At 41.1% G+C, this 22,660-nt stretch overlaps 1 protein-coding gene across 2 annotated transcripts in view; it reads right to left on the bottom strand.

The window, feature by feature from the left end:
• Positions 1–14,900, bottom strand: part of RAD54L2 (RAD54 like 2) — a 100,473-nt gene extending 85,573 nt beyond the window's left edge. Inside the window, exons 1-2 of one of the 2 annotated variants that reach the window (XM_063114048.1) lie at positions 14,749–14,900; positions 12,250–12,404 (exon numbers count right to left, since the gene is read on the bottom strand). The gene's annotated coding sequence lies outside the window, so the exon portion shown is untranslated. The remainder of the gene's footprint in view (positions 1–12,249; positions 12,405–14,748) is intronic. The other variant, XM_063114049.1, reaches the window with a different exon arrangement.
• Between the last annotated feature and the right edge of the window lie 7,760 nt (positions 14,901–22,660).

The raw sequence follows: 22,660 nt of genomic DNA, 5'->3' as shown, positions 1-22,660 counted from the left end.
AATGGAACAGAATAGAGAACCCAGAAATCAACTCACATACTTACAGCCAACTGATATTTGACAATGGCAACAGGAACATACATTGGGGAAAGGATTGCCTCTTAAATAATTCCTGCTGAGAAAACTGGACATCCATATGTAGAAGAATAAAAATAGACCTGTACCTCTTGCCATATACCAAAATCATCTCAAAATGTATTAAAGACCCAAAACTATAAACTATTAAAAGAAAACATGAGAAACACTTCAGGAAGTAGGACTTGGCAAATACTTTATGAATAAGACCCCAAAAGCATAGGCAACAAAAGGAAAAATAAATAAATGGGATTATATCAAACTAAAAAGCTTCTGCACAGCAAAAGAAACAGTTAACAGAGTGAAAAGACAACCTATAGAATGGCAGAAAATATTTGCAAATTATGCATCTGACAAGGGATTAATATCCAGAATATACAAGGAACTCAAACAACTTAGTGAGGGGCTGGCCCTTGGCTCACTTGGGAGAGTGTGGTGCTTATAACACCAAGGCCATGGGTTCGGATCCCTATATAGGGATGGCCGGTTTGCTCACTTGGGAGAGCATGGTGCTGACAACACCAAGTCAAGGTGTAAGATCCCCTTACTGGTCACCTTTTAATAAATAATAATAATAATAATAATAAAAATAAAAAACAACTTAGTGAAAAACAAGTAACCTGATTAAAAAATGGGCAAAGGAGCTAAAAAGGCATTTCTCAAAGGAGGATATACAAATGACCGACACACACATGAAAAAATATCCAACATCACTAAGCATCAGGTAAATGCAAATCAAAACCACATTGAGGGGCCGAGCCCGTGGCGCACTTGGTAGAGTGCTGCGCCGGCAGCGCGGCGACGCTCCCGCCGCGGGTTCGGATCCTATATAAGACTGACCAGTGCACTCACTGGCTGAGTGCCGGTCACAAAAAAAAAAAAAAAAAAAAAAAACCACATTGAGATATCATCTCACGCTTGTTAGACCAGCCAGTATCAAAGAGAATAACAAATGCTGGCGAGGATGTGGAGAAAGGGGAACTCTCCTACACTGTTGGTGGGACTATAAATTAGTGCAGCCATTATGGAAAACAGTATGGAGGTTCCTTACACAACTACAGATAGAACCGCTGTATAATCCAGCAATGGGATCGTACACCCAAAGGAATGTAAATCATCATGTTGAAGGGATACCTGTACACCCATGTTTATCACAGTTCTATTTGCAATAGCTAAGAGTTGGAACCAACCTAAATGTCCATCAATGGACAACCAGATGAGGAAAATGGATACTACTCTGCCATTAAAAGGAATGAAATTCTGTCATTCGCAGCAACATGGATGAACTCAGAGAAAATTATGTTAAGTGAAATAAGCCAGGTACAAAAGAGAAATATCATATGTCCTCACTCATAAGTGGGAGCTGAAAAAAATAAACAAAAGAAATACAACAATCAAAATAATTCCTTGAATTTTCAAAAGGAGAGAACAAAACTGAGGCCACCAGAGGTGGGAAAGTGGGAGGTGGATAAGGGAGCAATTGGTAATGGTCCACAAAAAATGTTTACAATGTGTAACGATAAAAGAAAAAAGAAAAAATACAAAAACAAAAAAGGAAAATAAATTTTTTTTAAAAAAAGATGACCAGTAAGGGGATCTTAACCCTTGACTTGGTGTTGTCAGCACCACGCTCACCCAGTGAGCTAACCGGCCATCCCTATATGGGATCCGAACCCGGGGCCTTGGTGTTATCAGCACCGCACTCTTCCGAGTGAGCCATGGGCCGGCCCGGAAAATAAATTTTTAAAAAACAGATTACTACAAACAACTACATGTGAACACGCTGGAAAACCCAGAAGAAATGGATAAATTCCCAGACATGTACAACTTACCAAGGTTGAATCATGAAGAACTAGAAAACCTAAACAGGCCAATAATGAGTAATGAGATCAAAGCAGTAATAAAATTCTCCCAGCAAAGAAAACCCCAGGACCAGATGGCTTTGAATCCTACCAAACATTTAACAAAGAGTTAATATCAATTCTTCTCAAACTCTTCCAAAAAACTGAAGAGGAGGGAATACTTCTAAACTCATTCTATGAAGCCAACATTAGCCTTATACCAAAACCAAAAAAAGATACAGCAAAAAAAGAAAACTACAGATCAAAATCCCTAATGAACACAGACACTAAAGATCCTCAACAAAGTACTAGCAAACGTAATCCAATAACACACTAAAAAGATCATTCCCCATGGTCAAGTGGGATTTATCCCACAGAAACAAGGATGGCTGAATATACACAAATCAATAAATGTGATACATCACATTGACAGAATGAAGGAAAAAAACATATTATCATTTCAATAGATGCAGAAAAAGCATTTGATAAAATACAATACCCCTTCATGATAAAAACACTCAATAACCTAGGTATAGAAGGAATGTACCTCAACACAATAAAGGCCCGTATATGACAAAGCCACAGCTAATATCATACTGAATGGACAAAAATTGGAGGCTTTTCCTCTAAGATCTGGAACAAGACAAGGATGCCCACTCTCACTATGCTTCTTGAACATAGTTTTGTAAGTGCTACCCTGTGCAGTTAGGCAAGAGAAAGAAATAAAGGGCATCCGAATCGGAAAGGAGGAAGTCAAACTATCCCTATTTGCAGATGACATGATCCTATCCATAGAAAACCCTAAAGACTCCACTAAAATATTACCAGAATAAATGAATTCAGTAAAATGGCAGGATATAAAATCCACACACAAAAATCAATAGCCTTCCTATACACCATTAATGAAATACCTGAAGAAGAAATCAAGAAAGTAATACTATTCACAATAGCTACCAGAAAAATGAAATACGTAAGAGTAAATTTAACCAAGGAGGTGAAAGACCTCTACAATGAGAACTATAAAACACTGGTGTAAAAAACTAAAGAGGGGGCTGGCAGCTTAGCTCAGTTGATTAGTGCACGGCCTTGTCACAACAGGTCAATGGTTCAGTCCCCTGTACCAGCCAGCCAACAAATAATTAATTTTTTTTTTTTTAATTGAAGAGGACACAAATAAATGGAAAGATATCCCATGTTCATGGGTTGGAAGGATTGACATCATCAAAATGTCCACATTACCCAAAGCAATCTACACATTCAGTGTAATCCCTATCAAAATACCAATGACATTCTTCACAGAAATAGAAAAAACAATTTTAAAATTTGTATGGAATCTTCAGAACTGTGATAAATAAATTTCTACTATTCCCAATCTATGGTATTTTGTTACAGAAGCCTGAACTAAGACAGTGACCTTGTACGAGTGACTCAGTCTCTTTAAGCCTGTTTTCTCATCTGTAAACTGGATATAATAGCACTGCCCTCACAGTGTTATAGTGAAGATTTAACTATATATGCTTTAAAAATGCTCCCTAAGTGATTGTGACACTACTTGAAAACTAGCTTTTAGGAACTCCAGCTATAGGAACCATGGAAGGATTTTTAACTGGAGAAGAGGTAAGTAAAAGGTAATCCTTTCAGACAGACTACAGAAATGAGAGAACAGAGGAAGGAAAATCAGCTGTCATAATCTAGGGCTAGATCTGGAGGGCCTGGTTAAGGGAAAGGCAAAGAAGCCAGAAAGAATAGAGCAGGTACAAGACATTACCAGGGAAAACTCAACAGAAGCTCCTGCACTGGAAGGAAAGAGAGAAATTAAATATGACTCTGAGACTTGAAGTCTGGGTGACTGTAAAAGTGATGGCTTGCCCCTTCATCAAAATCAAGAAGAACAACAGAGGGTCAGAGAGAGGGTCAGCTAGTTTGGGGCAGGGAGGGGGAGGAGGGGGGAATAAAGAATCCCATGCAAGATATCTGAAGAAGGATAAGTGCTAGAAAATGAACGTATAAAAGAGCTCACTGGCAGTAGATGTGTTTTGGACAGGAAGGCAGTACACTAGTTAAAGAGTCCAAACTCTGGGATGAGATGGCCTGGATCAGAATCTCAGCATTGCTACTTTCTACATATGAGACACTAAACAAGTTACTTAATTTCTCTAAACCTCGGTTCCTTCATTTACAAAATGAGAATGATAATATCTCATATAAGATTTTTTTTTAATTAAGTGAAAAAATAAAGCAGTTAGCACAATGCCTAGCATACGGTAAATTAGCTTTCAGTAAATGTTGGGGATTACCTTTAGTTATCCCATGACAATACAATTTTACCAGCCATACTTTGAAGAAACTAAATCGTATTATCCAAAGGAGTCAGAAAATTTTGCTAATTCTGAGACAGACTAGGAAAGCAGAGGGTTCCTTGAATTTTGAAATCAAAGAATTAGTACTTGAATTAGTACCACTGGTACAATTTCGTAAACTAGGCATTCTTCATTCTCGATTATGGAATCATCACAGCCTTGGGTTTAAAAACATTGCATAAATATTCTTACTTAAAGCAAAGTCTACTTTAGTTCACTCACTTATTCAACCAGTATTTATTGCAAAACTATTAGTATAAAGAACTGTGCTAGACACCAGGATGAAAAATTACACAGAATGTAAAAAATGTGGTACCTATACTCAAGATTACAATCCAGAAGGTGAGAAAAATTTAGGCACACAAATATCTGAAATATCAGGCATATTGTGAAATGTCACTGATGCACTGCCAGTCATGAGAGTAAAAAGAGGGGGTACTTACCTGAGCTAAGCATGGAAAGATGGTCATAATTGCAACTGGCCAGAACACACGGTCAGGAAAAACAACGTAAATATAACCTAAGGAAACTATGTGAAACAGATGCAAAGCCAAAGGGAGCAAGTGTTCTTCTGGGAAGAGCTAGGAGTCAGGATTAACTGAAGAAATAGTTATGAAGTAATTGGCCCTATGTTGAAAATTAAAGAGAGGGAAGAGCCATAGGCTGAAGCCTGGATTTCCCGGACAAGACAAGCTGGGAAAGAAGTTAGAAACTGGTTTGTGGGGCGGGATGATGGACGATTCCAGATATGCTGAGTAGGACATTTCTGAGGATACAACCGAGAGGCTTTTAAAACAAAATAGGACTTCAGGCTCCAGTCCAGCCTTTCCATCCTTCTGACTGAGGCCACCAAGACCAAGAAAAGTGACTGATTTGCCTAAGCCATGCAGTTATTGCATGAGACTGAGCTGCAGCCCTGGTTTGCAAACTAAATCAGTACACTTTACACTCATTCCCATGGCCAGACAGAAATATCCAAAAGCCAGGGTGAGAGTGGGTTTGTTCTCAGAAAAGAAACCAGGGTTACAGAATTGAGTCATTTGGGTAACCTGAAGTGGTGGGAAGAGAAGAACTAAATCCCTAGGGGTCACACTTACAGAGGGAATATAAGAAGAAAATGACAAACCTGGGTTACATCCACATCTAGGGCAGAAGGAAGGGGTTTTAAAAAGGCACATCTGAGAGGCAGACAGAATGAAGAATAGTGGAGGATCCTAGAAGCCAAGGTCAGTGTCTCCTCTTCAGTTGATACATAGGTGCTCAATAAATACCTGCTGAATGATGGATGAATGAAGACAGAGTACAGACAAAAAATGTTTGAGCCCCCATGTAGGTAAAGCACTGTGCTAGGCTCTTTATGTAGGAATAAATGAGATAACCTCACAATAACCCTATGAGGCAGATTATCATTATCCTCATTACACTTCAAGATGAGAAAACAAGCTTATAAGTTGCGTAAGTTAAAAAGCAGTTATCAGAACAAGGATTAAAAATCAAGTCTTCTATTAAGAAAACATTGTTAATTTTTATCAGGAGAGAAAATAGCATGACAGTAATGTTTAAAAAATAAAACATTCTTATTATTTAGAGACAAACACTCAGTGACAGTGTGATTAGCTTTAAAATTCCCACACAAAAAAAGCGGGGAGCATATTTTTTAAAAATTGGAGAAGTGCTGATAATTGCTGAGATTGGGTGATGGGAACATGAAAGTTCATTATATTATACTCTCTACTATTGTGTATGCTTGAAACCTTGCATAATAAAAAGTCCATTCATGTGCAGCTTCCCTCCCAGCAAGGATGGTGGGAAGGGGGAAATTAGTCAGAATAAGGAAGAACAAACATCAAAAAAAAAAAAATCTTTGGTCCAAGCAACTAGAAACCCACCTCAGAGATATTGTTCAGGAGAAATGTAGGACTAGAAACCAGAGAACGGATTAGGAAATACAGATAAAGCAGGTGGTGAGTAAATGGCAGTAAAACTGCACTTCAAATAAAAGAGACTGGGATAAGAAGGAGAGGGCTAGGGTGGCATGAGAGGCACAGAGCTAAGCAAAGTTGGTTCTAGCTTTTATGTTGGTAAAAACAAAATGGAAAGGAGAATAGGAGAGAGCACAAGAAGATGCTAAAAAGGAAATAACTGATAAATCAAGGTCAAGTAAGAAACAGGAACAGATAGAACCCAATTGGAAGGGGTTAGCTAGGAGGGAAAAAAAAAATGAAGGCCATTTCTTCCAGGAGGACGAATAAAGAAAAAGTAAAATTCTGAAACTGAAATGCATGCAGGGCCACGTAATGTAACAGTTAAGGGGGCAGACTCTGACATTCAACAACCTGACTTTAATCTCAGCTTGTCACTGAATAGACAGTGACCTGGGGCAAGGCTTTTACTCTTTGGATTCCAGTTTTTTCTTTTACTCTTTGGTCTCTAGTTTCCTCTTTGGTAAATTAGGCTGGCAATGATAGTACACTTCATAGGGTTGAGAAAATTACTGCAGTTGACACAAGTAAAGCACTTATTCTGGGAGTAAATACACAGTATGTGAGCTGCTATAGTAATATTTATTATTATAAGCAAAGTTAATTTCCCTAATAGTCAAAGAATTCCCAAAAATCAAAAAAATATACCCAGCAAAAAAATTGGCAAAGGACACGGAAAAATGGAACTCAAAGATAATACAAATCTTTTTGAGGACCCCTTATGTGTGTGTATATATATGTATACCCTATATATATGAAATAAACACATGAAAAGATGCTCACTCCCTCAATAAAGAAATGTAAATAAAAATTAGTTATCTAGTCTTCAAATTGGCAAAAATTATAAATGTTCAGTGCTAGAGGAGAAATATCAATTGGTACAACCTTTTGAAAGTAATTTGGTAATATCTAACAAAATCTTAAACGTATATAACTTTTAACACATAATTATCATTCATAGGAATTTATCCTAAAAGTATAAAAAGTATAGAAAGATGTACAGAATACAAAGAAGTATACAAATATATATGTATAAGAATGCTTGTAACTGCAAAGAAATAGAAACAAATGTCTATCACCAGTAAGCTAGAAAAATTGATACAAACATACAACGTAGTATTATGTAACTATAAAAAGATACCACAGATATATACATCCTAAACGTGGAAAAATGGTCAAGATAAAAGCATTAAATGAAAAAAAAAAGCGGCCAGCCCATGGCTCACTCGGGAGAGTGTGGTGCTGATAACACCAAGGCTCCGTGTTCGGATCCCATATAGGGATGGCCGGTTTGCTCACTGGCTGAGCGTGGTGCTGACAACACCAAGTCAAGGGTTAAGATCCCCTTACCGGTCATCTTTTTAAAAAAAGAAAAAAAAAAAAGCAAGTTGAAGAAAAGTAGACATATGATGATCTCATTCTGTAAAATGGAGTTACTTTCTCTCTCTCTCTCTCTCTCTCTCTCTCTCTCACTCACACACACACACACACACAAATCTGTTAGCATGTACAGTGGGAAAAAATTTGAATATACGCCAAATTCTTAATTGTGGTTAACACTGAGATTTGAGATTATGGGTACCTTTCCCTATTTAAGAATACCTGAATTTTACTGTGCTCATATATTACATGTGTAACCAGGGAAAAAAAAGTCAAGGACTTTCCAAAACCAAGAGACTGAACAATGAAAGGATAGTGATAGAAAACGAGAAAATATTAGAGAGCATAAGCCCTAAAGTGAGGACACAGATCCAGGGCCTGAGGAAAAGACAAGCTTTGGGAAACCTGCAAGCAGCTGCTGTGGGAAATGGGACCCTTAGAAGGCAGCAACAGAAGCACCCTGGGGGGCAGAGAGAGCTCAATTCAAGTGAGGCAGTGGGAATTGCTGACAACCACGATAGCACATTTTCCTGACTCCCCAGAAACAGTGGGCATGGATAGCCTAGAGGCAGTGAAAGCAGACAGAGAAGAAAACTCAGGGATGGCAACTGATGTAGCAGGAAGAGCACAAAGTCAAGGAGGCAAAGGATTATAAGACCTGGAGAAGGCAGCACTGAAAGTGGACCATAGCCAACCAGCATCCAAAGGTGGGTGAAACACATAGAGAGAGATGGAGAGACAGGGTATGGGAGAAAGTGAGACTAGAAGACACAATGAGAGCAGAGTATAAAATCAAGCCAGAATTGCACAGAGGATTTTTCCCCAAACTTCTATTTTTATTCCAATTTCTATACAACATCACATTAGGAGGAATTAGAAGGGCCTATATGTGTCATAGGCCTCAGGTTCAAAACCATCTCCACCTGTTTCTGGATTTTTCTCTTGACCTTTAAGTAATCTATGAGGAGGATGGGGCTCCCTCTAGGTTCCTCCCCCATTCAGGTCTTTCAGAGTTACTCAGCTACTATTAACAGAGCAGATACTCTGCTCCCGGTGTAGCACTACCTTCTTTGTATGTATTCTCTACTGACCAGAAGACTGGAATAGGGGTGATTGTCACCCCAAACTAAAGTCCTAACAATATCTTATGAGAGCACTGCTGGGTTAACTCACTTGGTTAGAGCAGTGGTCCTGATAACACCAAGGCCAGGGGGCGGGGTGGGGGGAACCCTATGAGGACATAAAAAGGGCCCAAACTTGGAATCAGAAAACTTGTATCAAGCTTTTCTTCTTATTGGCTTTGTGTACTTGAAAGCATGCCGCTCCACCTCTTTGGGTTTGCTTCCTCATCTGTAAAATGGGGTTATCTGCCTTCATCTTCCCAGTAACAGTGTTGGGAAGATGAAGTAGAGTAAATTTATATGAAAGTGTTTTTTATAAACTATAACATCATACATGTGCAAAGTATACTTATCACAGTAAAGCAAAGCAAACATTTTTCTTTTCTGCCTAATAAAACTATTCATCGATGGTGCTGTAAAACCATAAGCAAGTGCTAATACCCAATGTGCCTGTGCTGGCTGAAATTTTCAATATTTTTATTGCTTCCATCCTATGTTATAACAACTTACTTCTCAACATTTCAACACTGCTCACAAAATGTCTTCAATTTAACAGCTGCTGCTAAATTTAAACTGCCTTATGCTTTGCCTCAGTTTTCCTTTTTATCTCATATCAATTTTTACCTTTAACCTAAGTACAGTTACTTCTCATGCTTTCTTTTTCTGCAGTCTATGTTTATCATGTGCAAGAAAAACAACTGCATTATGTAGACTTCAATAAGCTTCCTAACACCTGGCCTTCAGTAGGATTTCTATGGGATCTAATCAACCATGAAAATTAAATCAAAATAATTTAGATTGTATACTCTCAAGTTACTGTACCACTAAGAACCAAAAGGGTGACTGAATGAATTGGCATAATTCCATGACTTCTAGGTAAATAACTCAACATTACAGCCTCCTGAAAAAAAGAATTAATATATTAGTTTCAGTATTAGTACAGTCTTAAGCTGAGCAGAGAACAGGTCCAGATAATTTTATAGTCACTGAATTCAAATTCCTGAATAACGTTTGATCAAATAATATTTCCTGAATATGGTGACAATGAACTCAGCTAGGTCTCCAAAAAGCCCATCAGCCAGCAAAAGTCGCATCCTAATGTTAAATCCATTATCCATTCCCAGGCAGGTGGCAGCTTGCCAGCACTTGTCTGGAAACTTTGTGGCCCAAGCTGATGACTGTCACTTCTTCACACATGAGGACAAAGAGCTCAGAGCAGTAAATGGCCAATGGAAGATAAAAGACAGTACCAATAAAGAATTGTCGCATTCATCCCAAAGGAAACTTTTGCAAAATCCAAAGAAAGCAGGTAATAGTTGTCCAGCTTCAAAACCATGAACATATAAATAAGCAACACATTTTCACAGTGAAGTAAAGTGTTGCATTTAGAAACCTGGAAATACAAAGAGAGAGGTGCTGCTTCAGCCACGAAGTCAGAACTTTCATCACACCACCAGCTCTACAAGGAATGATTTCCTGTCATTTCATATAGAGGTCACTAATTTAGTCACTCAACAAACATGTGCCGAGTAACTTCTCTGTGCCAATAATAGTTAGGTGCTGGGATATACACAAGAAAAGGTTCTGCCCACAAGTAGGTCGCAACCTAGGCATGGAAAACAAACAAAAATACCAAAACTTAACAGTACAGTGTGATTATTACAGACTGCAATATCATACAGAGAATTCAACTAAACCTCGAGGGAATCAAGGAAGGCTTTTATTAAGAAAAGATGGTGCCTAAACTCCTGGTTCAAGCCTTAGAGTCAGCCAAGCACTGGAATGGGGAAGAAAATTAGCAGAAGGAATAGCCACTATAATTGGCCTCAAGTGCCAGAAGAATCGCTGCAGATGAGAAACTAGAAAGGAAGATACGGAAGGGGCCGGGTCATAAAGGTCTTTGTGAGATGGTGAAGCAGAGCCATGCCAGGGTGTAGATGTTTGAGGTATTTTGAGGCCAGAGGGAAATTATTTACTTTTAACTGGAATTAAAGACCACTCTGAATGGAGGGGAGATTTGACTAAGGCAAGACTGGAGGGACTGAGAGGCCAGTTATTTCAAATCACTTCTGGCCTCTACTTATTTTTCTCATCAATATTAGTTGGACTTGTTTTTCCCCTCACAGAGAAAAAGTAAAACTGAACCATTTTACAACGAAGCATGTGAGCCTTCTGTTCATGAAAAACATGCCTGAACAGAGTGCTAAATTCTATCAAAGTAGCCCCAGTTAGAGAAAGATGACAAGTCTCTCCCACATCTGAAGCCTCCCAGGCAAAAGGACCAAAGCCAGGTCTCTAACGCCAACAGAAGAAAGCTAGAGAAATGGCCTGATCAGGGGCCACACAGTACACGATGCTGCCTGGCATACTCTGGTGTTTGGTCAATGGGAATGCCACTTTTCCCAAACAAGGACATGACAAACAGTTACCTCCTGGCTTCTCCACAGAAATTGCTAGGAAAAAACCTACCAGTGCCAGAAATGACCTTGGACTTTACAGTGTGAACTCCTACCTACCAGTACTGGATAAAGACTACCTCAACATTTCTCTCATCAGTCCAGAGTGCCAACAGGTACAGACAGCACAACTGACTTCCTTACCAGACAAGGAAACTGCAATCTCTGCATAGCACTCAGTCACATTCCTACTACTAATACTACTGAGAATAGTAGCCTCTGTATCATAATACACAGTAATGACTACTAACAGCCAGCACTGACCACCATGAAGCGCTAGGCTCTCATCTCTCCAGTCCTCACTACAACCTGCAAATTACAACAGATGTACAACAGATGGAAAAACAAAACCAAAAGCTCAGAGAGGTTAACAGTTTACCCAGGTTCAAAAAAACAAGAAGCAGGGCCGGCCCGTGGCTCACTCGGGAGAGTATGGTGCTGATAACAACAAGGCCACAGGTTCGGATCCTATATAGGGATGGCCGGTTAGCTCACTTCAGAGAGCGTGGTGCTGACAACACCAGGTCAAGGGTTAAGATCCCCTTACCGTTCATCTTTAAAAAAAAAATTTTTTTTTAAATTAAAAAAAAAGAAAACAAGAAGCAAAGGTGGGATGAAACCATGTTCTTCCCATTGTACTAGACACTTATTAGAATTTTTCTAAAGAAATAAAAAACTCTAAGCCTTCTTTCGAAGAGTTTCTGAAGTTGATCCATTTGAGTAATAGATAGTCAAAAACATTTAAGCAATCACCTTGCCTTCAAAGCAACAAATGAACCAGTTTTAATCTTCTTTGATCAAGTGAATATTCCGGATGAAAAATGAAAGAGATTTCAAAAAATTTATTCATGATCTAAATGCCTTGATTTTAAATTCCTTCATTTTTGGCCAAGATATATACACAGAGAGATAGAGAAGAGAGCAAAGAGCAGAATCTCATTTTATTAGATCATAATGAAGATTAACAAAGCAAAAAACATTCATGTTTACATTATATTTTATTCAATAAAAATTAAGAGGCAAGTGAGCCTTACCTAAATCTTACTCCTCCTGTTCCACAGTACAGCACTCCAAGCGATCAGCAGACACTCCCAGCCTACATACAGTGAACCAGACATAGGGTGTAAGCAACGCCTTCATGCTCCCAAAACCACAGTGAGAAGGAGAGTGTGATGGCTTCCTGGGGAACCTGAACACATATACAGTATTTGTAAATCACTGCTCATCAAGACACACACTGAAACAAAATGTTTTACTTTGTGGTTTGTCTCCAGGAGTACTTAAATTTAAGAGGTGTATTCAAATAAAGTAATGCTTTGGCCAGTTAGTTCAGTTGGTTAGAGTATGATGTTGATAACACCAAGGTCGAAGGTTCAATCTCTGGCCAGCCATTAAAAAAAAAAAAAAAATGCATAATTATAGCTAAACTTTTTCCAGGGAAACATAAGATAACCAATTGTAACTAGTCGAAGTTACTTTATAAAAAACTTTATTCAATGGCTTTACTGTTTAAAATCTTAATATACCTGAATCACTTCTTTCTTCATAGACCTACCGCCACCTCTGAACTACTAACTACCACTATCAAAATATCAAAAATATCATCACCACTGTAGAGGTGCCCAACACAGTGCTTGGCATAATACAACAATAGTGGTTTATGAAAAGAAAGAAAATTTTAAAAAGAGATGAAATATGACTGAAGGTAAATAAATGATTTTTTTTAAAGCTTAAGGAAAAATACAATCCCTAGAATAACTAGAACTTTCAGTACAACAACGAATAGTCATAATTACCTCACATCTCACCTGAAAATTTATACTGGATTCCAATTAGGCATTACCTCCTACCACTCTAAATAAACTCAGAAGGTGCAATGATTCCGACACTGTTTTTCTTCATGTAAGGTTCCCTTTAACATCTTATCTACAGACAATACACCAACTTTTTCCTGAATAATACATACAGAGCTCTGGTGCACAGCTGCAAGCCTCAGAGTTGGGGTTTGCACACTGCCTTTCAATGATACAGATTGGCACAGGGAGACACAGTGTACAGACCAAATTCATTGAAGGAGGATAACAGTTCTAGTGAAGATAATGTCCCGTAAGAGTTAACAGGGGTGCTGAAATGACAGTCACTAAGATTTAACAGATTTCAACGTAATCTCTTCTTGGCAATAGGAGAAAATGAAATTTCATGGATTTAGGGATATAAAGAGCTTTTAACAACATAAACTGTTAGGGTTTTCACATCCTTCTCTAGGGTTGCACACATTAAACAACAGCACGCAAATTAGTGAAAACAAGCTTTTAAATTAATTTAGATTCATAAGAATTGGACTGAAAACCCCTAGAATTTACATATATTATGGAGTCTAAGTTTGTCTATCATTATAAACAATAGCCACAGTGCTGAAAAGAAAATATGAGTCAATTCAAAAACAGAGGGGAAAAAAAAAAAAACAGGAAAGCTTTGGATCTAAATACCACAATAAAATTCCTTACTTAATATATTGTCAATGACAGCCACAACTCTGACTTGGAATAAGATGGAAAGGCCCACACTGTCCTCTACTCAGGAACAAACTTATACGTCCCCAAAGGCTCCTTCCAGCCTCATTCACCTGAACGTCCAGCCACCAATATAGTCAGCCACATCCGCTAGCAAGCTGCAGGAATTCTAACAGATCTGAGTCACCCCTTCCCCGCAGTAAGAGGTCACTCTCTATCAGGAAACCCACTCAGGAAAGTTTCCTTGTTCATCTGTCAAGCTGCTATCATCATGACCCACATAAAGCTGATTCTCTAACCTCAACAATCTACTAACCCTCCTCTACACTCCCCAAATCACAGCCTCCCCAAATACACTCCCACCGGCCTCACCCTGTCGCTAAGGCAGCCAACACTACTAACCGTGTGTGACTATTCGTTCCTGTGAGAAGTTCCCTGTCTGAGAACCACTCCTCGCCAGGGTGCATCTGGGCCCCGAGGGATCCAGCTCTTTCCTCAACTCTCCTGTGCCCTACTGAGCTCCTGCCTTTCCAGGAACTAATCAGCAGTTACCTCAGAGAAGCTGAACTCTCAGTGCCTCTTCTCCTCCAGCCCGACCCTAGTCTGCCAAATTCCCAGAGCTCGAGAAGGAGTATGAGGGACAGGCAACCCGATGCGCCTTAGGGACGAGGCACACAGAGGCCCCTAAAATTCCAAACCCTCCACCCCCGCCATCCACCTTGCTTTGGTCAGCCTCCGGGGCGCCAGCATCAGGCGCCAAGAGCGCACAGCCACTACAGTTAGTTTTCCGTGCCCCTGTGACTACCAGTGCCCCGGGTCGAGGCCAAGACTCCCGCCAAGCCTCCGGCTACTGGAGTTTTCCAGGTCGAACCCAGTGTCCCCAAGGCCCAGGCCGCCGGAACAGTCTTGCTGCCCCAGGTCGCTGAACGCCAGGGGCCCGGGCCGCGTCCCCATTCGGCCCCCATTGTTGCGGGTCCCGGCGGCCCCGGCGGGGAGCTGGGGGCTGGAACCGGCTCTCACCTCCCGCGCCGCGGTTCTGGGCCGGCACTGAGGAGTGACCTAGCGTTCCGCTGCGCCCGCCACGGCAGTGTCTGCGGCGGCGGGGCGGGAGCGTAGGCTGTGGAGGGAAGCAGCAGGCCAGGCCCGGGCGACGCCGGCTAGCTCTGGCCGAGAGTCGGTCTTCTCCAGCGGCGGCGCTCGCAGCCTCCGCTCGTGGTACGTGCCAGAAAGCGTCCCCCTCCCGGCCTGCGCACAAGGCCGCCCGGATGGAAACACGCGCCACCGATAGGAAAGTTCCGCTTAGAGCCGACCGGAGGCGTTATTCCCCCCGCGCTGGGTGTACCTCGATTCCTCCCTAGATAGAGCCGTTTATCTGCTACAGAGGACCGTTTCAGGAGTGAGTGCAGCACAGAAATCCCAGGCCGGAATCAGCCAGGAATGGTTCCAAGGGTGGTCCAACGAAATGGGTTTGCACCCGTCAGTCACCAGCGAGACACGTTGGCCACTTAGTTCCTCAGTTGACCCTCGGTTCCTCCTCACTCCTTGAGGAGAACCTCGGAGGTTTTGCTGGGATTGAATGAGATGACGCAAGTGTCTAGGGCGGAGATATGAGGCCCCACATTGGGGCTCGGTCATTGCTTGATGCTACCAGTGACTACTGTCGCCTCCAGCAGAGGTTGTGCTCAGCCCTCAAGGGCCCCGGAAATTGATGCGCACCGTGTAACTATCGCCTTTAACCCTCCGTTCCCATCTACCGTCCTTTAGAATTCCTTGGAAGAGAAGCAAGAGGCAAGAAGAGGCTTTCTTGATCACTGACACTCGAGCGGAGGTTAAGGATGCAGGTTCTCCTCCCTCAAGTTGGGAATTACTGCCATGTAGGCTCCAGTTACCTATTATCTCTCTCCACTACAGCCCCAGGTTCTCCTATTCCTCCCAAGAAGTGAATATTGGCAAAACGATGAAAAAATTAAGTGGATTTTGTTCTGAACGTTTTGTTTTGTTTTCCTCATAAAATCAAGAGCATAAAAATTCCTTTCTCATCTCCTCCTTCTTTTTCTCCTGGGCCTTCACACCTCTAGATACCAGACATGGTTATTTTCGGAGCAAATTAGGTTATAAAAATACAAGTGTGTTTTCCCAAAGTATCGATGGGAACTTAGATCTGCAGAAAATGCTCCAAAAAGTATCATATCTTTCACATGTTCTCAAATTTTCCATTCTCACTTATCCTCTTGGCTTCTGAGACTCAGGAAATTTTACCTTGATATCTTTCTCCCTTGTCTGAAGCAACTCTCCGAAAACGTTCTGATATCAGTCACTTGCACCTGAATGAAATTTTATCACTGTGTGACACACAGACACACCTGAATTTCCATTTAGATTATTCTCTGCAAGTAATGAAAGGGCTCTGCCTGTCTAAAGGCACTTTGGTATCCTTCTGGAAATGGCAAGCTCATGAGTTAGAAAGCAACACACTCAGAACCTCTGGAGACTTTGCTCCCTCAAGCAAGAGGAACTTCGTCCTAGGCTCTTAAAGAGCAAAGAATCTTTCAAAAGCTGGTTGGCTTCTCTCAGCAGCCTGAGGACATATCAGCACTCTGATTCCTCCCTGCTCCAGGCCTTGCATTTTCCCCAGTTGGCCTCATACCTGGGACTCCCTGGGTGACACATAAAGCAGATTTAACAGTAAGTAAGAGAGAAAACAGGTTCAGATGAGAGCCCAAAGATGACCAAAGGGGAGTAGAAAGAGACCAGGGAGGCTGGCCATCAGAGACATCCACACTTACCTTTCTCCCCTGTCTCTGAGGTTGGAACAACAAAGGCCAGGACTGGCTTCTCTGGTGATGGAAACCCTTTCCATTTCCTCTTGCCAGGATGCCATTGTCCTTCTGTAACATCACTGCTTCTTTGCCCTCCGGGAGCTTCCCTGACTACTTGGATGATGTTATGTCCTCACAACCCCCTTTAGGGTTTATGGTAACCCAAATTCACCCATAGGAAAATTGGTTCTACTACTGGAGAATCCCTGGAGTGATTTACACATATTCCTGCCTATAGATGGCTCCACATCCAAGTGCAGTTAAAAGATTTGGGACCTTCCTTTTGGGATTAGGCAAGACTCACTTGTTAATTAATCACAAACTAAAACTAGGCCTTCTTCATCACAGTGAATTCACACCTGGAAAAGCACTCTTTCACCTGTTTTACCTCCTCCTCATTCCATGGGAGTTAGCTCACTCCTGCCTCCACCAGCCATGCTTCTAGCTCACCCTCACTCTTGAATGCCAAAGCCATGATCAGTCTGATCTAGGTTCCAAGGTAACAGAGCATTGTATTGCTTTCTTCAATAGTCATCCCACTCTTGGGATGTTTTTTAATTTTCTGCTTGTATACTACTTCTCTCATCATCCAGATTATAATCTCCTGGGAGACTTTTTTTAAATCCACCCCAAAATCCAATGAAGGCCTGGCATAATTGCTGCACCATAATATTTCCCATTTAGCAACTATTTACTGGGTAATGACCTTGTACCAGGCATGTGCTTGATGCTAGGAAATAGAAATAAGATGTGGCAGTTGCCAAGGTCTGGGCATTCTAAAAAAAAAAAAAGACATGCCAGGCATGACTATAAGCATTTTACATGTATGAACTCATTTAATCCTCACATTGATATTCCTCTTCAGAGGTGGCAGCTGGGAGGTAAGAAGAGAGTTGGGGTTTGAATGCAGACCATCTATGTTTAGAACCCATGCTTATAAGCACACACTAAAAGAATGAAGAACTATGCTCAAAGTTGAGCTTGGAGGGGTCTGGTCTGTAAATTGTGAGTAATAAAAACCTGTCCCACATGGATGTTCATTCAGCAAACACTTGTTTCTCCATCGTATTTCAGATGCTGGTCTTTCCCGGGGAATGCAGCACCGAACAGGAGAGAACAGGTCTCTACCCTCAAGTAGCTTACCTTCTAAACAGGGGAGACAGGCAGTGCAAAATAATTTTAAATTCCAATAAGTGCTGAAAAAAATATAAAACAGATACCTGTATGGGAGAGGGTTTGTTGGCAGAGGAGAGGCATTGAGTAAGATCACTCTGATGAGGTACCTATGAGCTGAAACCTGAATACCAAGAATGCTAGAGAGAACCATGTGAAGGCTCAGGGAAGAAAAATTATATGCAGAGGGAAATATGCATTCTGTGCAGAGCTCAGGAACAGCATGGGGTGTAGTGTGAACCCCCAGATGACTGCCCTAGAGGGTGGAGAATTGGCCTGCAGCTGTGCCCACATATTCTATGGCCTTAGGAGGATTACTGTCAGGACTGGCCCTAAGGAGGGTGTGAAAGATGCTGTTGATCAAGTGTCCTAGAAAAGCAGCACAGATTACTGTGACTGATAAATGGCCTTGTACATTTGCCAATTCAGTAGTCAGATGGCACAGAAACAGTGGCTAAAAAAGTTCTACAGAGGCTGGCTGGTTAGCTCAATTGGTTACAGTGTGATTTATAACACCAAGGTCAAGGGTTTTGATCCCCATACTGGACAGCTGCCAAAAATAAATAAGTTAATTACTTTAAAAGTTCTACAGAAAATAATTACATTCAGTTACATAAGCTTCCTCTGAGAGGCCTTCCCTGACCACCCATTCAATTTAAATAGCTTCCCAGTCATTATCACACCACCCTATTTTCTCTATCTGCAGAGCACTTAGTGCTACCTGATGTTTTTTCTTTGTTTAAAATCTGCTGGTTTGAATGTGTCCCCCAAAGTTCATGTGTTGGAAACTTAATCCCCAATGCAACAGAGAGATGGGACCTTTAAGAGGTGATTAGGTCATGAGGGCAGAGCCCTCATGAATGGATCAATGCTGTTATCATGGGAGGGTGGGTTAGTTATCATGGAAGTGGATTCCTGATGAAAGAATGAGTTTGGCCTCCTTCCTTGCCTCTCTTTACTGTGCACTCTCTTGCCCTTCTGCCATGGGATGATGCAGCATGAAGGTCCTCACCAGATGCCAGCCCTTCCAACCTTGAACTTCCCAGCCTCCAGAACTGTGAAAAATAATTCCTTTTCTTTATAAATTACCCAGTCTATGATATTCTGTTACAGCAACACACAAAAAATGAAGACATCATCTCTCTCCCCTCATGAGATTGTGAGGTCCAGGGAAACAAGGACTTTGTCCATCTTACTCACCACAATTTTCAATACCAAGAACAGGTACAGAAAAGTTTAATAAATATGTTTAATAAATATGAATATGTGTTTGACTACATCATTGAAGTAGTGAAGGACTGAGAATGAAAGGGGAGAGGTGGGGATCCCTTGGAGCTTTTGGCATGTCTGGCAGATCTTACTTAGATCGTGATACCCTGTGGAGTTAGGTCATTTCTCCAAGGGTGGTACAGATCACAGGCCATGGAAAAATCGAAGCATAAAACAGAGCTCCCTTGCACAAGTGGAGGTGTGGTGCAATGGAAGAAGACTTTCTGAAAAGGAGCCTTTAAGAATGAAAGGCCTTGGATGGCAGAACAGATAAGAAAAGGCATGGATGTAGGAAAGACAAGAAAGAGGTAATCCTAGCTGGACTTCAGAGTTTGGCTGTGAAGGTTGGGATGTACCATTCCTGGTGACTATCAACAGGAATGTGACTCAGTCAGTAGCCACTCTCAGGTCACTTTAGAATCAAAGTTTCGGTGGCAGGGTAAGCTTTTATGACAAAAACACTCAGCAAACTAGAAAAGAAGAGCAATCCTTTAACACGACAAAGGGCATTTATATAAAACCCACAGCTAACATTGTACTCAGTGGTGAAGTACTGAAAGCTTTGAAAGCTTTCTCCTTAAGACTAGGAACAAGACAAAGATGTCCACTTTCACCACTGCTATTTAACATTGTGTTGCAAGTGCTAGCCAGAACAATTAGATAAGAAAAAGATAAAAGACATTCAAATTGGTCCTTTCATGATACAAGCATTCAACAAACTGGGAATAGAAGGAAACTACCTCAACATAATAAAGACCATATATGAAAAACCCATAGCTAATGTCATATTCAATGGTGAAACCTGAAACTTTTTCCTTTAAGATATGGAACAAGGCAAGAATACCCACTTTCCCTACTTCTATTCAACATAGTTCTGGAAGTCCTAGCCAGAGCAATTAAGCAAGAAAAAATATATAAGGAATACAAATGAGAAAGGAGGAAGTAAAATTATTTCTGTTTTCTGATGACATGATCTCATATGTAGAAAACCCTCAAGATACTACAAAAAACTATTAAAGCTAATAAATTCAGCAAGGTTGCAGGATACAAAATCAACACACAAAAATCAGTAGTGTTTCTATGTACTAACAATGAACAACTCAAAAAGGAAATTAAGAAAACAATTTCCTCTGCACTAGCACCAAAAAGAAGAAAATCTTAGAAATAAACAAAACTAAGGAAACAGAATACTTGTACACTGAAATCTCTAAAACATTAGTGAAAGAAATGAAAGAAGACACAAATAAATGGAAAGACATCCTGCGTTCATGGGATTTGAAGACTTAATATTAAGATGCCAATACTACCCAAAGTGATTTACAGATTCAACGCAATCCCTATCAAATCCCAACGATGTTTTTCAGAATAGAAAAATTCATCAAAAAATTCACATGGAATCTCAAGGGACCTGAATAGCCAAAACAATCTTTAAAAAGAACAGGCTGGCTGATTAAATCACCTGGTTAGAGAATGGTGCTGATAACCCCAAGCACCAAGGTCAAGGATTTGGATCCCCTTACCCAGCTGACAAAAAAAAAAAAAAGACAAAGTTGGAACACTCACACATTCTGATTTCAAAACTTACTACAAAGTTATAAAAATTAAAACAATGTGGTACTGCCACAAAGACCAACCTATAGACCTATGAAATAGAATAGAGCCAAGAAATAAACCCTCACTTGTATGGTCAAATTATTTTCAACAAGAATGCTAAGACCATTCAATGGAGAAAGGACAGTCTTTTCAACCAGTGGTGCCAGGAAAACTGGATATCCACAGGCAAAAGATTGCAGATGGACCTTACCTTAAACTGTATGCAAAAATTAACTCAAAATGGATGAAAGACCTAAATGTAAGAACTAAAACTATAAAACTTTTAGAAGAAAACACAGAGGGCAAAACTTTATAACATTGGATTTGGCAATAATTTCTTGGATATGACAAAAAATCAAAACAAATAAAAGAAAAAATAGATAATTTGGACTTCATTAAAATTAAAAACTTGTGGGACTTCCAATCAAGATGGCGGAATAGATGGTCCCCAGTGTCACTCTCTCCCACAAATCAATCAACCAATTTACAACTATTAAAAAACAATGACAGCCAAGCTGGGACCGCTACAGCTCAGGGGAAGAGGAGGAGAGACCTACGGAGTTCATGAAAGCAGCAGAAGCCACGATGAGAAAAAAAAAGCACCACTCTAACCATGTCAAACCCTGGCCACTTCAAGCCTGGCCCTGGAGAGCACACAGAGCAAGAGCTGGCAAAAGCTACAGCTGTGCCCTTCGTATGAAGTTGCTTGGAGGCAGTAGGGGAGAAGAGGGCCTTGGTGGCCCCCAGGCCAGCAAGACCACTAACAGGGTTCCCACAGACCCACATAGGAGCAAGAGGCCACAGACAACTGAGAAAAGGAGCCACTTAGAGGCCTGTGAGTCACCACAAGGGACCAGCATATAGGCCATCCCATGAGAAATGTTTGGTGTATGGGTGGTGGGGGAGACGGGCCCAGTAGGAGAACACTGAGGCACAGCGTGGACAGCTGATCTGCCCTCCAATCAGTACAGGCCCACTCGGTAGAGACTGGTCAGGAATATAGAATTGCTAGGGGTGCAGTTTGCTGAAAAGACTCAGGCCCAAACTAGAGTTTCCACAAAATCCAGGTATATCAGATCTCATGAGACCCAGAAGAGCTTACAAGTTCAAAAATTAAAACCTGAGCTCCACAAAAAGCCTTCCCGAGAGAATCAGCAGAAAAGCAGCAATTTAGCTCAACCACAGGGCTCAAGTGCTGATTCCCTAAGGAAGTTCCCCCATTTTAGAAGTAACCAAGGGACAGCAAAGTAGTTCAAGTGTAGAGTTTAAGTGGTGGGAACAATGAATAATACAACACAGAACTGAAAGAAAAAACAAAATATCCACAGATCAGAGGCAAAGTTTGATATTAACCAGTAAAGGTCTAAAACCACCAAAGAAGGGGCCAGCCTGTGGCTCACTTAGGAGAGTGTGGTACTGATAACACCAAGGCCATGGGTTCAGATCCCTATGTAGGGATGGCCAGTTAGCTCACTTGGGAGAGCGTGGTGCTGACAACACCAAGTCAAGGGTTAAGATCCCCTTACTGGTTATCTTTTAAAAAAATAATAATAAATAAATAAAACCACCAAAGAACACCTATAAACCCTAGAAGGACCAGAAGCCCCCTGGACTCCCAAGCTGGGGAGTGAAGAAGGCTGTAGGCCTGAGCCACACCCCTCCAAGGACAGCACCCAGCCCAGTGACAACCACTGAACCACCACAGGAAGCACCCTGGGCTGCTGAGCTGGGGCAATGGGATGCTGACAGCCTCAGCCACGCCCCCCAAACATCTGCAACTAGCCCAGCAATGACCACGGAGCCGCAACTAGAAGCTCCCTGGTCTCCTCTCCCAGAATGAAGGGGGTGCCACAGGCCTCAACCACGCCCCCCCACCCTATTCCCCTCCCCCTTCACCTCTCCCCTTCCCTCCAACTGCTCCACAACAGTATCTTAGAATGTAAAAAAATAATAATATTAATAAATAAATAATTTTTAAAAAAATTTAACACTTGTGTGCATCAAAGGACACTATTAATAGAGTGAAAAAGCAGCCCATGGAATTGGAGAAAATATTTGCAAATGACATATCTGATAAG

The sequence above is a fragment of the Cynocephalus volans genome, chromosome 11 (genome assembly GCF_027409185.1).
Source record: "Cynocephalus volans isolate mCynVol1 chromosome 11, mCynVol1.pri, whole genome shotgun sequence".
Taxonomy (NCBI): domain Eukaryota; kingdom Metazoa; phylum Chordata; class Mammalia; order Dermoptera; family Cynocephalidae; genus Cynocephalus; species Cynocephalus volans.
Note: the sequence above shows the minus strand (reverse complement) of the source record. Positions and strands in the feature narration are given on the sequence as shown.